A 14,703-nucleotide genomic window follows, 5' to 3' on the forward strand; every position below is an offset into this window, starting at 1 on the left:
TGATCAGCCAGGAGAGACCCCACCCATGCACGAATTTGTGCACTGGGCCTCTAGTAATAAATAATACTAAAGCCCAATGATGGCAAAGTTGCAGAAAAACTAGTAAGTTTAAATATTGCTAATGGCAGAGTATTTTGGAAAGTAAGTTGAGCCATACAATTACAGATAACCTATGATCCAATGATAACACTCCACAGAATCTTTCCCAAAAGAATCTGAAAGGCCAATGCCCAAAGATGTTGTCACTGCAATATAATTTAATGGCACAACAAGAAAAGTTGAAAAACAATCTATCCACAATATGGAAAGAGTTCAACAAATAACAATATGCCCTCCAAATGGAATGTTTTGGAGCCACTGAAAATGACAATTGTGAGGATTATGTAACAGCTTAGAAAATGTTTTTAATATACTTAGTGCAAAAAGAAAAATGTATAGAGGCAAGAGTTATAATTATGGAAAAATTTATTTTCAGGGGTGCAAGAATAAAGAGCTCAGAATAATGGAAAGTGCTGTAAGTTGGGCGGACCATGGGGTATGGGTGGTTCTCAGCTTTCTCATCAAGGAATTGGGGGCAGTGTGTCTCTCTCTCTTTCTCTCTCTCTCTCTCTCTCTCTCTCTCTCTCTCCCCCCCCCCACCTTGGTAATTAAGGGGGGTATGAATGAGATACCATGTGAGAAGAATCGCGCACAGGGCAGGACCGTCCATGCTCCTCTTCTCCCTGCAGCCCAGCGTTCTAGGAGGGTGTGGGTGTGACCTGCAGGGGCGGGGAGCCAGAGGTGAAAGGGTTAGATGTCAGATACGAACAGTGCCTTCTGGCCAGCACTGCTCATACTCCATCTGCTCTGTTTGCAAACCCAGTTTATCAGCAGGCCCTGCATCCTTTTCCCCCAGGAGACTCTGGCTTTCAGCACCCAGAGACTTGTTCAGAGGAAAGAAAGACCACAGGAGCCCGAAGCAGGGAGGAGCCTGAAGGTTATGAGCTAATCCCATACTGCCTGAGGTTACAGACTCTAAGGACATCCGGGTCTTTGGTCTCCTCTGAGACTCACAAGAATTGTGGAAGAAGGCACAGTGGAGAATATCATTTGAGGAGGAAACTGAGGTTCCCCAGGGTTGCACAGCCTAGAAGTGGCAGAGATGGCAAAAGACAGGCTGGTGACTCCAAAGCCCACATTCTGTTGCTCAATAGGGAGGTCACTGGCAGAAACTGAGCTCCTCCCCAAAAGCCCAATTCCTCTTGAAACCTTCATAGTAAGGAGACATCTGATTCACCAGAAACTTCCCAAGGGAAAGAACATGGTTGTCTAGACCTGAGGTTTCCAAACTTGAGCGTGATAATCACCCGGAGCTCACTGGGCCCCATCCTGGTTTCCAAGGCAGTAGGTCTGGGGTGGGCCCAAGACTTTGCATGACTGACAAGCTTCCAAGGGATGCTCAGGCTGCCGGTCTGAGGACCACACTTGGAGAACCACTGGTCTGGAGTCCTGAGAAATGTCTGAGCTTAAAGATGTACTTGGGACAGAAGGGAGGAGAGGTCTGCATGAAACCTGAGGAGAAAATGCATCCTTTCCCTCCCAGTAGGGGAGTGAAATGAGAGAAGAGGATGGAGCAGATGGGAGGAAGGCTGTGGGCTATGAGAAGGAACCTCTCCCATGCCCGGCCGGCATGGCTCAATGGTTGAGCATCAAGCTATGAACCAGGAGGTCATGGTTCGATTCCCGGTCAGGGAACATGCCTGGGTTGCGAGCTCGATCCTCAGTGAGGGGTGTGCAGGAGGCAGCCAACCAATGATTCTCAGCATTGATGTTTCTATCTCTCTCTCCCTTCCTCTCCAAAATCGATAAAAATATATTTTCCTAAAAAGAAGGAACCTCTCCCACATTCCAACACCAACTTCCATTGCAGCCAATAGAATTATGAGTGCTCAGTGTTAGTGGTTTGGAGAGTGTGGAAATGAGGGGGTGAGTGATCAAGTGTTGTGTGGGAATAGGGGTAGGACACACGGCCAACCAATGGGCAGGTGGACTGGCTGGCGATCTGGACTCCAGCCACCTGGAAATTAGTGGGACGGGCTTTGGGTCCAAGGCTGTAGCTCCAGGGACTGGGGCTCTGTCACAAAGCTCCTGGGGACAGAGCCAGCTGACATAGAAGTGGGTGAACAGACGGCGGTCTTTGGTGGCATCTCTCATGAGCTGGCGCGATATTGTTGCCATGCATTTCTGCACATGGTGTGAGTGAATGACCTCACCCACTGGCTGCACTGCCCTCTGGGCACAGGGAGGTGAGGCTGGGTGCCTGGGCTGGCAGCCGGAACCGCAGTAGCTGGCATGAGGATGCCTGAGTGCCACCACAGGAGCCAAACTCCTCCAGGGAGGGCTTTAGCATCTTTCAGAATCCTCTGTTACAATGTCCTCAGAAAGCTGATTTGCCCATGAGCTCAACAAATGTTTACAGAACACCTACCGGGTGCTGGTGCTAGAAAACTTCCACACAGCCACGAGCTAAGGCTTTAGTGGGTTTTAACTGGCAACCAGCCTGGTCAACAGAGTGAGGAAGCAGGGAGCCGAGTTAACAAGCCGGTGGTGGGGACTTTCATCCTAGTTGTTAGCGAGCTGGGGCTGTTGAGATGGAGGGGTCCTTGTCAGAGAGGCCAGCGGGGCCCAGAGCTGCCCATGGCTGTGTGACTCCAGGGAGCCAGAGTTCTCATTCCAAGTGTCAAAGGAGTGTGAGTATCAGGGGCATGAATTTGAGGGGAGTGGAGAGGCAGCAGGGGACACAGGAAAGATGTTGGCCTGGGTTCACCTTCATGGCCGCCTGGACCCCAGGTTCATGAACATGCAGATGGTGGGGCTCCTGGGGCGGGAGCGTCTGAGGGGGGTGCATTAGGCTATGACTTCTCTCGTAACCACTTTTCTTTCTCCATCCCAGACGAGAACCGAAGTTTCCTTTCGTACCTTGCAGTTTCTTGAGTTTGCCACCCTCCCCTGTGCCTCAGGCAGCCAAGACTTAGCTGTTCTGACACTGCTTCCCTGAGATTCCTTCTAGCTGATTCATTAACTCCTGGAAATGCTGGCCCATCCTCAAAACAACAGGTCTCCTCCGTTCCCAGTGGCCTTGCCATGTGCGTAGGGTGAGTCTGCAGGGCTGAGTCTGCTCTGGAGGTCTGTCCGAGGGGCTGGGACTCCCTCCTGCCAAATAATCACGCCAGGGTGAACCGCTGCCATGGTCTGGAACAGGGTTTGTCACCCTTGGCACTGCTGACTTTCGGGCCAGATAGTCCTTTGTTGGGTGCCTGGCCTGTGCGCTGGAGGGTGTTTGGCAGCATCCCCGCCTCTGCCTACCAGATACCAGGTAGTTTCATTCAGTTTGGGTCCCCAAAAGTAGACCCTGAGACAAGGAATTCAGCACAAGGAGCTTATGTGAGAGATGGAAGGAGAGTCAGTGGGAAAGTGGGGGAATTATAGAACAAAAACCAGGAGCTGATAGTGGGCGTGTCATGAAGCCATTGTGGGTGACTGGCGTGATCCTGCTGGGGGCCTCTAGGAGGCAGTGTTGACACACTCCTCCCAGTCCTCTCTTCCCTGCTCCACAGGGTGAGGAGCTGGGGTATTTATTTATACACCACTTCCTGTCAATCAGTGCCTGCTGGCTGTCCGCACCCACCGGGACCTCTCCCCCGCACCTTCCCTCCCAGCTGCACCCCAAAGTATACCCTCGGCTGCCACCCTATGACGGTCAGACTCAGTAAGGTGAACGTCTAGAGACTGCTCACATCAGACCCAGGATCTCCTGTCTCACACTCCATGCCCCTTTGCGGCATCAGTCCCAGCATCCCTGGGTAGTATCTCTATGCTCCCCAGCAAAAGACCTCCTTCAGCTGCAAACCACAGGTCATCCCGCTCCCTTTCAGAACCACCCTGTGGCCGAGGGAAAGCTTTGGCATTGCGGAGTTCAAAGCACACCCACTTAGCAGCTGTGTGACCCCAGCATATTACTGTACCTCTCTGAACCTCAGGAGATCCAATGAGAGTGGATACAATGTGCCTAGCACAGTGTCTGGTATGGAATTCTCAGAGTCCCCTCACTCAAACATGTAACTAACAAATGTCACCCTCCCTCCATTCAAAACACGTTACTATCAGTGATTAACAACAATAACTGGGCACTGTTGTGCTTTCTATGATTAACACATGTGTCTACTCACTCAGTCCTAGGAGTGAGGAGGCATCACCGCCCACTTTCCAAAGGAGGAAGCAGGGAGACCCTGTGAGCTGAATCACTTGCCCAAAGTCACTCTGGGAATGTGGCAGAGCTGGGATGGATCTGAATTTATACAGCCCAATTTACCCAACATCTTCTCAAAAACATCTCAACATTTCCTGTGTTTAACGGAAGTATAATGGCCTTTGATGTCGACTCAAAAGCACTCGCGAAATCCAGCTGAAAGCCACCTGTTGCGTGACTCAGCTCGGACGTGAGTCATTCTGTGCCCAACAAAAGCCGCTCCCAATTGCTTTCAGATTGGAGAGCACGCAGATGCTGTCCACCGCCCCCTCCTGGGGTAGCAGGCATTCAACTGGGCTGGAGCAGGGCCCACATTCACAACCCTTGCCTTGTTCCCAGGGGAGGCAAGCCTGAGGTGCCAGGGGCCCACACCTGTGTAGCTCATGGGGACACATACAGCAAAGCACAACTTTTTAAAAAAATATATTTTATTGATTTTATTACAGAGAGAAAGGGAGAGGGATAGAGAGCCAGAAACATTGATGAGAGAAACATCCATCAGCTGCCTCCTGCACGCCCCCCACTGGGGATGTGCCCGCAACCAAGGCACATGCCTGTGTCCGGAATTGAACCCAGGACCCCCCAGTCCGCAGGCCGACCCTCTATCCACTGAGCCAAACCGGTCAGGGCAAAGCACAAGTTTTTCTATCATTCTCCATTTCCTGGCTGAGCATTTTCTACTCTTATTCTCTTCCCAGACATGAATCAATGTGGTATTACCTCCACACTGTGTGGGGTAATTTATTCACTCAACAAATATCTATTGGGCACCAGGCACTAGTTTCCAAAAAGCTAAGTTCAAAGGAAGAATTTATTCCCAGTTCTTATACATTTTCCCTGAATCAATTTCTTCCCAAAGTCATTGTTGGTCCTAGAAGGGGCCAGTACAGTTAATTCCTCAGAACCCACTGTCAGAAACCTTAAAAGGCTCAGTAACTCCCCAGGTGACCTGGCTTTTTTAAAAGGAAAGACTCTCCCGTTCAGATCCCTTTAGGTAAATCCACCCCAGTCCACCACGCCCGCCCTGGGGCAGCGCACGAGGCCACTGTTTTTCCCTCCACGTGTCCTCTCCTTTAATGCTTCTGCCCTGACAGTTTGCAAGCTTTCAGCCCCACCTCCCTTGGTCTCCTTGCCCCAACTCCAAAGCTTTATTCTCGACACCTCTCCGGTTAATGCAAACCCTCCTTGGTTTGCATTACTCTGAGAAACAGTTTCCTTACGAGGTCACCCGTTTATTTATTTTTTTAAATAAATCTTTATTGTTCATATTATTACAATTGTTCCTTTTTTTCCCCCCATAGTTCCCCTCCACCTGGTTCCCACCCCACCCTCTGCCCTTACTCCCCGCCACTGTCCTCATCCATAGGTGTACGATTTTTGTCCAGTCTCTTCCCGCACCCCCACACCCCTTTCCCCCCAAGAATTGTCTGTCCACTCCCTTTCTATGCCCCTGATTCTATTATATTCACCAGTTTATTCTGTTCATCAGATTTTTTATTCACTTGATTTTTAGATTCACTTGTTGATAGATATGTATTTGTTGTTCATAATTTTTATCTTTACCTTTTTCTTCTTCTTCCTATACCTTTCAGCATTTCATATAATACTGGTTTGGCGGTGATGAACTCCTTTAGCTTTTTCTTATCTGTGAAACTCTTTATCTGCCCTTCCATTCTGAATGATAGCTTTGCTGGGTAGAGTAATCTTGGTTGTAGGTTCTTGCTATTCATCACTTTGAAAATTTCTTGCCACTCCCGTCTGGCCTGCATAGTTTCTGTTGAGAAGTCAGCTGACAGTCGTATGGGTGCTCCCTTGTAAGTAACTAACTGTTTTTCTCTTGCTGCTTTTAATATTCTCTCTTTGTCTTTTGCTCTTGGCATTTTAATTATGATGTGTCTTGGTGTGGTCCTCTTTGGATTCCTTTTGTTTGGGGTTCTGTGGGCTTCCTGGACTTGTAAGTCTATTTCTTTCACCAGGTGGGGGAAGTTTTTTGTCATTATTTCTTCAAACAGGTTTTCAGTATCTTGCTCTCTCTCTTCTTCTGGCACCCCCATAATTCTGATGTTGGTACGCTTGAAGTTGTCCCAGAGGCTCCTTACACTATCTTCATATTTTTGGATTCTTTTCTTTTTGCTTTTCCGGTTGGGTGTTTTTTGCTTCTTTGTATTTCAAATCTTTGACTTGATTCTTGCGATCCTCTATCTGCTGTTGGATCTCTGTATATTATTTATTTCAGTCAGTGTGTGCTTAATTTCTAGTTGGTCCTTTTTCATATCCCCGAGGGTCTCGCTAAATTTATCGGCCTTTTCTAGAAAGTTCTTGAAAAACCTTATAACTGTGGTTTTGAACTCTATATCTAGTTGTTTGCTTTCCTCCATTTCTTTCATTTGTGACCTGTTTCTTTGTCTCTGCATTTCGGCTGCTTCCCTGAGTTGACAGAGTGGCTTTGTGTGCTAGGTGTCCTATAGGGCCCAGTAGCTCAGCCTCCCCAGTTACCTGAGGTGGACATTCTTGGTGCACCCCTTTGTGGGCTGTGAGCACAGTCTTGTTGTAGTTAAGCCTTGATTGTTGTTGGTATCACTGGGAGGAATTGACCTCCAGGCCATTTGGCTGTGAGGATCAGCTGTGTCTATGCTGGGAGAACTTCTGTGCTGGAGACACCCTTATGAGACAAGACTTGCAAAAGCCTCTGTGCTCAGGGGCAGAGTCTCAGGGCAAAGCAATGGCTTCCCGTCAGCCCTGCCCTATGAGGCCCCTGGGTCTCAGTGTCCCTTGGTAGTCGCTACAAGCACCTCTGAGAGAAAGCCGCCCTTGAGTTTCACCCACTGCCAGACAGTCCAGTTTCTCCCCAAATGAGTCTGGGTCCCCAGTGTCTCGCCCGGAACTGGAGTTAGAGCAGTCTGGAGCTTTTGTCTCCCTCCTGCTCGAGAAAGCCAGCCGCGTACTCAGTTGCCAGCCCTCTCCACACATGCGCCTCTGTACCTCTGCCTTCTGCAGCTCCTCTGAGTCTCAGTGTGCTTTTCTCTTTCCTTCTAGTTGTAGAATTTCCACTCAGCCAGCCTTCCTGTGGTTCTGGATGATGTCCATTTTGTCTTTTAGTTGTAGTTTTGAAATTGTTGTGCGAGGCAACAGTTTAGGTGTTTACCTATGCCGCCATCTTGGTTTCTCCGGTCACCCATTTATTACAAAAGGATGTGACCCAGGAACATGCAGGTGGAAGGGGTGCATAGAGCTTCGCCCCTCTGGGAGCCCCACCCTCCCTGAATCGCCCTGTTCACCAGCCAGGAGCTCTCAGATCTTTGTCCCTTTGGGTTTGTCTGGAGGCTTCATTAGGTAGGCAGAATTGACTAAGTCACTCCATGTTCAGGAGGCTGGGGGTGTGGGATGCCAGGAATGGAGACAAAGACCAAATACTATCTGTTTTTATAAACCACAGTGTCACACTTTCCCTCAGTCTGGCCACTTCCTTCTCTCCCAACTTCCTTGGCTCCAGGGAACCAACCAACTGGACCACTCTGTGCCTGGTCCACTAAATGGGGATAAAACTAAGGTCTGTCCTGTTTCCCCTAAAAATAAATTAATTCCTCAACCCAAAGGCACACAAATAGCAGACGTAAATATGCATGCTGGTAAAAATTAAAACAACTTAATGCTAGCTCTGCAGCATATTAAAATGAAATATTACAGTGATCCCCTCACATATCTGAGCAAAACAAAGACTTCCTGTGTATCTGAATAAAATAAAGACCGACTGCAAACCACAAAAGTTCCATTTCAGTAGGAATAGCTTTTATTTTATTTTTTTTAATATATTTTTATTGATTTCAGAGAGGAAGGAGAGGGAACGAGAGACAGAAACATCAATGATGAGAAAGAATCATTGATCGGCTGCCTCCTGCATGCCCCACACTGGGATTGAGCCCACAACCCAGGCATGTGCCCCATGGGAAACTGAACCAGGACCTCCTGGCTCATAGATTGACATTCAATCACTGAGCCACACCGGCTGGGTGGAATGGCTTTTATTCATTGGGCAGAGGTGCCAAGTCTATCAGGTAAATGCAACCTGAGGAATGTCCTTTGTGCCTCAGTTTAATGATACTATTGAATGTCTCAAAATGTTTCTTCCTGGGCTGACCAAGGACTCTTTTCTCTAACACACCCTATTAAACTTCTGACAGTGATTTCCTACACTTCCTATTATCTTTGTCTCCTTTGACCTGGGTGCAATTTAAACTATTTAAACTAGGAATGGCTGGGACACATTATTTCCTTTCTGAGCCTCAGGAGCTGGCCCTGCACTTCTAACCCTGACACCAGCCTCGGAAACCACCAGACATCTCCCCAATTTCCAATCTGTCAAGCTCCTTCCTCACTGCACATCTAGATCTTGCAACTCTTCTTGCCTGAGTTCTGAAAAGAATGTGCTGTTTCCCATAAAAGAATAACCACAGGGAGGGGGTGGGGATGGGGTGAAGGGGATTAATGAGGGGCGGGGGGATAGAAGGGGATATCTGTAATACTTTCAACAATAAGGATAATTTTTTTTTAAAAAAAAGAACAACCATAACTGAGCAATTTCACAAGAATATTGGCCTTTTTGTTCTCGGCAAGTCAGCTGCTCTTCTTACAATAGCTGTTTTGGGTCACGTCATTTTAATACTAAATTCAGGCCTCCCTCCCCATGACAACAGGCACACTGGGACATGTGAAGCTTTATGAAGATGGTGAGGGTTACACTGCACAGCAGGTGGCACTCACCCCTGAACCCCCACCAGGAATCTCTTCTCTCCCTCAGTCTGTCTCGCTGGCCCCAATCGCCAGGGTACCCCATGGCCCCGACCTCCTTGTCCCTAAGGCTAAACTGGCTCTAAAACTGGGACTCTGAGAGGAGCTTTAGAAATTACTGAGATACTGCCATCATGGGTCTGGAGTATGGCCTGGGCACTGAGATTCCTCACAGCCCCAAGGACATAGCCCCATACTGTCCCCGCTCAGCCCCTCCCCACATAGGCTGAGCCATTCAGCATCCCCCAGCCTGAATATCCACTTCTTTCAGAGGCATTAGGGCACATGATCTCCAGTTTTCCACAGTCCCCACCACTCCATATTGTCCTCCACACTAAGGTTGAGCATCCTTTGCTACTATCATTCATGTTTGCCCTGTCAGTTTTCCTACAGCCAAAAGGAAAGGGGTGTGTTTCTTGTCTCTGTGTCTATCAAAAGGGAAATGACCACAAGGCCCTGGGTTTCTTCCATCTGGGAAGAAACACATTCACTTCCCCCGAGGGCATTTAAATTTGCAACTCTGACACTGTCCTCATGTCATCCTCTTAGTATCAATCCTATGTTACAGGTCAGAAAACTCAGGTTCAGGGTCATGACAGGTAGATCCGCTCAGGTCAGTGTGACTCAGAAGCCCGTGCCCTTCAGACCCACAGAATTCTGCATTCTTCACTGAGCTACCTTGTTTCCTACCCTAGTCCACTCTCTGAGAGCCCTGGCTGTTGAGAAGTCCCTCCTTATGTGAAGTCCCAAATCTGCTTTTCTCCTGCAAGCTTAGCATTCACGTGAAGAGAGAGGGAGGAAGGAGAGTCTGGGGGCTGGGTGCCCTTGGCTGCCCAGTAGGCCTGGCTCAGCTGGGGCCAGCAGTGTCTGCTCTCTGGACAGACTGCCCTGGCATGAGGGCCCCAGAATTCCCACAGAGCCAGAGGCTGTGGGCTCGAAAGGAATCAGGTGCTCATGTGCCAATAGGCAAAAAGCAGAAGATCCCTGGAGACCAGAAGTGGGGGTTGGGGTACCAGGAGGGCAGAGGGGAGGCAGGAGCCTGGAACACAGCCCTGATGTGGAGTAGGGGTTGAAGGGATGCACTTTGAAGACAGGCAGGGGCCACGAACAAGAGAACACGTGCCCTCTGGAAGCTAGCAAGGCAGGAAGTGGATTCTGCTGGCCTGCTGACACCTGGATGCTAGGACTTCTGAACTCCAGAGTGTAAGACAGAAATTTGTTAATTTACAAGTTTTCATTCATTACAGCAGCTAAAGGAAACTAGTACAGTTAGAATTTTGGATCCTTCCACCATACATTAGTTTCGTAGGGCTGTCGTAAGAAAGTACCACAAACAGAGTGGCTCTAATAACAGAAATTTATCCTACTGTGGTTCTGGGGGCTACACGTCCGGATCCAGGCACCTGCAGGGCAGCGCCATCTCTAAAGGCACCAGGGAAGGGTCTGTTCCAGGCGTCTCTCTTACCTTTGGGGGGGTTCCTGGGCTTGTGGCACAGAACTCCAGTCTTCACATGGCATTCTACCTGTGTACATGTCCATTTCTGTGTCCACGTCCCCCCCTTTTGTAAGGACATAGTCATGTGGGATGAGGGCCCACCCTAAGGAGCTCATCTACAAACACTCTATTTCTAAATAAGGTCCCAAACATTGATCAGTTGCCTCCCCTATGCCCAACCCTCTTCAACCATGAAGCCCAAACAAGGCTCCAGTATAGTGTGACCAGTGTAGAGTTGAGTAAAACCGTCACCTCCGTCATTCTAGCAGATATGTCTCTGCTAATGCATCCTGAGATCACATTGTCCTTTTTGGGAACCATTCCAAAAATCTCCAAAATATCTGGTAGGAATCAGGTACCAAAATGTGGTAAGAAGAGGTGGTTTTCTTATCCTCATTACATAGATGAGTAAACTGAAGCATGGAGGACAGTGATCAGCTGATTGGCATGTGGCCATTACTCCCAGCTCTCTTTCCAAATCCCAAGCTCTTCCCTCCACCAACCAAGACTCTTTGACTGTCAGATTCTTCATCTGTGAAATGCAGAAGATGGGTCTCTTCCAGCTCTGTAATGCTGTAATTTATCTTCTAAATGCAAACTCTGAAAGCCAAGCAGTGAACAGAAAAATAGAGACCTTCTGCCTAGATCTAAAACGCCTAGGAAAAATAAAAGGTTTCCTTTTCTACTACTCATCCTAGACTTTTTTTTTAAATCCTCACCCAAGGACATATTATTTACTTATTTTTTTTAGAGAGAGGGAGGAAGGGAGAGGAAGAAAAAGAGGAAGAGAGAGAAATATTGATCGGTTGCCTTCCATATGCCCCAACCAGGGACTGAACTTGCAATCTAGGTATGTGCCCTGACCAGTAATTGAATCCACAACCTTTTGGTGTATGGGATGATGCTCCAACCACTGAGTTACCTGGCAGGGTGCCTTATTTTTTTCATAAGTGGTATAGCTTGCTGGTTAATGGTAGCTCTAAATTTGACAGTTAATTGAGTCTTCCGATTGAAGGGCTACAACTTTCTCAATGACTTGGTCTATATCATCTTTCCTATTATTTCCTCTTTTCATACTCCACAAACTTTAGTCTTCTTGCACGTCCCATTTTCAAGGATTTTCCTCTCTCTCCAAAACAATAACAACGTCTTTAAAATAAGAAGCAGAGTCCCTCATACTGGTAAAACTGCAGGCACAAAACGGGCTTTGGGCAGTCACTCTCCTCCTTCACTGTGTCTCACGCCAGGAGCACCGCCCCAGGGCTGACTTGACAGCCTCATCTTTCAGTGTGTTCTTCCTAACCTTTTCTCCCGGCTGCACAGGCCTGTCGGTGCCCATTAGGTTTTCTCCCTGTGTGTGAAAGATGCGGCAGGTTCACCAACCACGTTTGACAGGTGGGAACACAGGGCACAGAGAAGGTGAACAGCTGAGCCACAGTCACAGAGCTGGGGAGAGATGGGGCCAAGAAAAGACCTCAAGACTAATGGTTGTTGGGTTAAGTGCTCGTTGTTACATCACCTTTGGAAACAGGATTGTCATAATGAAATGAGAGACAGCTCTGCCTCTCTGATTCCAATCATCCTTCTGGTCCAGCTGAAGGGCTGCCACCCCCAGAAAGCACCCCCTGGTCACCTCAGACCACAGCATTTCCTTCCTCTGGGATCCAAAATCTGTATTGGCTGCCCCACAACCTTGGCCCTCATCACTGATCATCAGATCAAGGTTGCAACAGTTTCACACAACAAATGAACCAACTTACACACTCCATGGGGTGTTAGCATAACACCAGCACTCAGTGAACTCAACAAACAGTAGTTGCTATGACTCATATTATCACTCATGCTCCCAGTTACTGTGACCGGGAATCTAGCTATCCCAAAATTAGTGACATTAAAAAAAAGTCTAATGCTCATGGACACTGGTATATATATTTCAGTTTACTCATCTATGCACTGAGAAGATAGCGTGGCTCTGTTCCATGATGTCTGGGCTGCAGCTAGAAGGTGTGAAGGTTTAGTGGTGACTCGAAGACATGAGTGGAGTCATCCAAAGCCTCATCCATTCACATGTTTGAAGGCTGATGTTGGCTGACAGCAGGGGACCTCAGTGCCTTTCCTGTCGTCTCACCAGATGGGTGTTTGGGCTTCCTCACAATAGGCAGCTGAGTTCCAAGGGTAAGAATCCTGAGAGGTCCTAGCTGGTTTGGTTCAGTGGATAGAGCATTGGCCTGCGGACTGAAGGGTCCCAGGTTCGATTCAGGTCCAGGGCACATGCCTGGGTTGCAGGCTCGATCCCCAGTAGGGGGCGTGCAGGAGGCAGCTGATCAATGATTTTCACTCATCATTGATGTTTCTATCTCTCTCTCCCTCTCCTTTCCTCTCTGAAATCAATAAAAAAATATATTTAAAAAGAATACTGAGAGGACAGAGCCAGGAAGCTGTATTCTTCCGTGGCCTGGCCCGTCACATCGAGTCAGCTCTGCAGCACCCTGCGAGTCAGAGTAATCCAAACACCTGTCTAGATTGAATAAAGGAACACAGACCTATCTCCTGATGGAAGGAGTGTCAGTCCCACTGTAAGAACACAGATACAGCCAGTCCCATTCTAAGAAGACAGATGCAGCCGTCTTTGAAAAATACAATTTTCCATAATCATTACTATCATCTGCTACCATCTCTTCTCCTTTAGGATGCGTCTCTTCCAGGTGGCTCCCCCAACCCTGTGGCAATCCTGCTGCCCCAGTTTTAGCCACACATCTGGCCCAGCAGTGGGTGAAGCTTGCGCCCAGGCGCAGATCCCTGCCATGTCCCACATGAACACAAGCAACGACTTTCTTGCTTTGTCCCAATCGCTTTGCAGGAGGAGGTGATGCACCTTCCAGCTGCAGCCCAGACATCATGGAACATATCCCTAGGACCTGTGGCCCAGACAGGAGGATTAAACAAACAAAAATCAAAACCCAGGCAGTTCCTCAGAGATTTGGCAGCAGAGTTTTCTAGTTGCACTCGTTTATCCCTAGTGACACTGTGCGGGCTGACAATGTGCTCAGCTTAAAGTCTACATTTCTAGCCTCCTTTGCCAAGAGGGGTGACCAACAAGAAATAAACAGAAGTTGTCTAGTGGGAAAGCTTTCTATTGCAGCAGATTCAGCGGGCAGATGCCTTTCCCTTCCCTGTGCTTTTCCTTTATTCAGGTGCAATGGCTGGAAGAGCAGCAGTTACCCTGTGCCCCTGAGGTACGGTAGCTTTGAGAATAGCAGGGCAGAAAGATGGAGGTCTGGGGCCTAATGACACCATGTGGCCACCATAGACGTTCTGAACTACCTGTTTGCACTACGTGAGAGAGAAAGAAAAAGTCCCTACCCTGTACAAGCCACTATTGTTTTGCATCTTTATTATTAGTAAGTAGCCAATCACAGTTATGATAGAGCCCTTATTGCCTCCAGCTTTTTGATTAGTCTTCCTGACTCAAAACTCACCCAGTTCCAATCACCAGTGATGTTCCTCACACACAAATCTGATAAAGACCCTCGGCTGCTCTGAAGTCTGCAATGGCTTCCCAGCACCTCTAGATAAAAGCCATACTCTTTAGTATGACATTCAGGATCCTTCATACCCCGGCCCCTGTAGAGCCTGATCTCCTACCCTACACCCCAAACAACCCATGCTCCAGCCACTGCACACTCCTCAGCTCTCTAGTTCACACTAGTCCTCATGTCTATAGCCTTCCTATGTGAAATGTTCTATGTGGTGATCTCCTGCTTGTTCTTAACACCTTATTTCAAAGCTACCTCCTCCAGGAAGCCTTCCCTGATGCCCTCAGAATGAGCCATTGTCTCCTCTGGACTTCTAAAGCAAGTTCTTTGTAAAAATGCCTCTGATCTGTAGCACTGTATTACAATTTATTTTTTATCAGTCTGTTCTCCCAGACTGAGTTCCTCAAGGCAGGGACAGGGATTGATGGATCTGCTTAGCCCCGCTGTTAGCAAATCCTGAATGAGTGAGTAGGTGGATGGAAGAGTGGATGCATAGACCCTGGTCCCTGGGGACACAGAGTCTTCATTCTTCATGCTGCAGAGGCTTCGAGTGATGGCTGAGTTGGAAGAGGACACATAAAAACTGAGCAGGCACC

This window comes from Plecotus auritus (assembly GCF_963455305.1).
Source record: "Plecotus auritus genome assembly, chromosome: 6".
In the NCBI taxonomy this organism is placed as follows: domain Eukaryota; kingdom Metazoa; phylum Chordata; class Mammalia; order Chiroptera; family Vespertilionidae; genus Plecotus; species Plecotus auritus.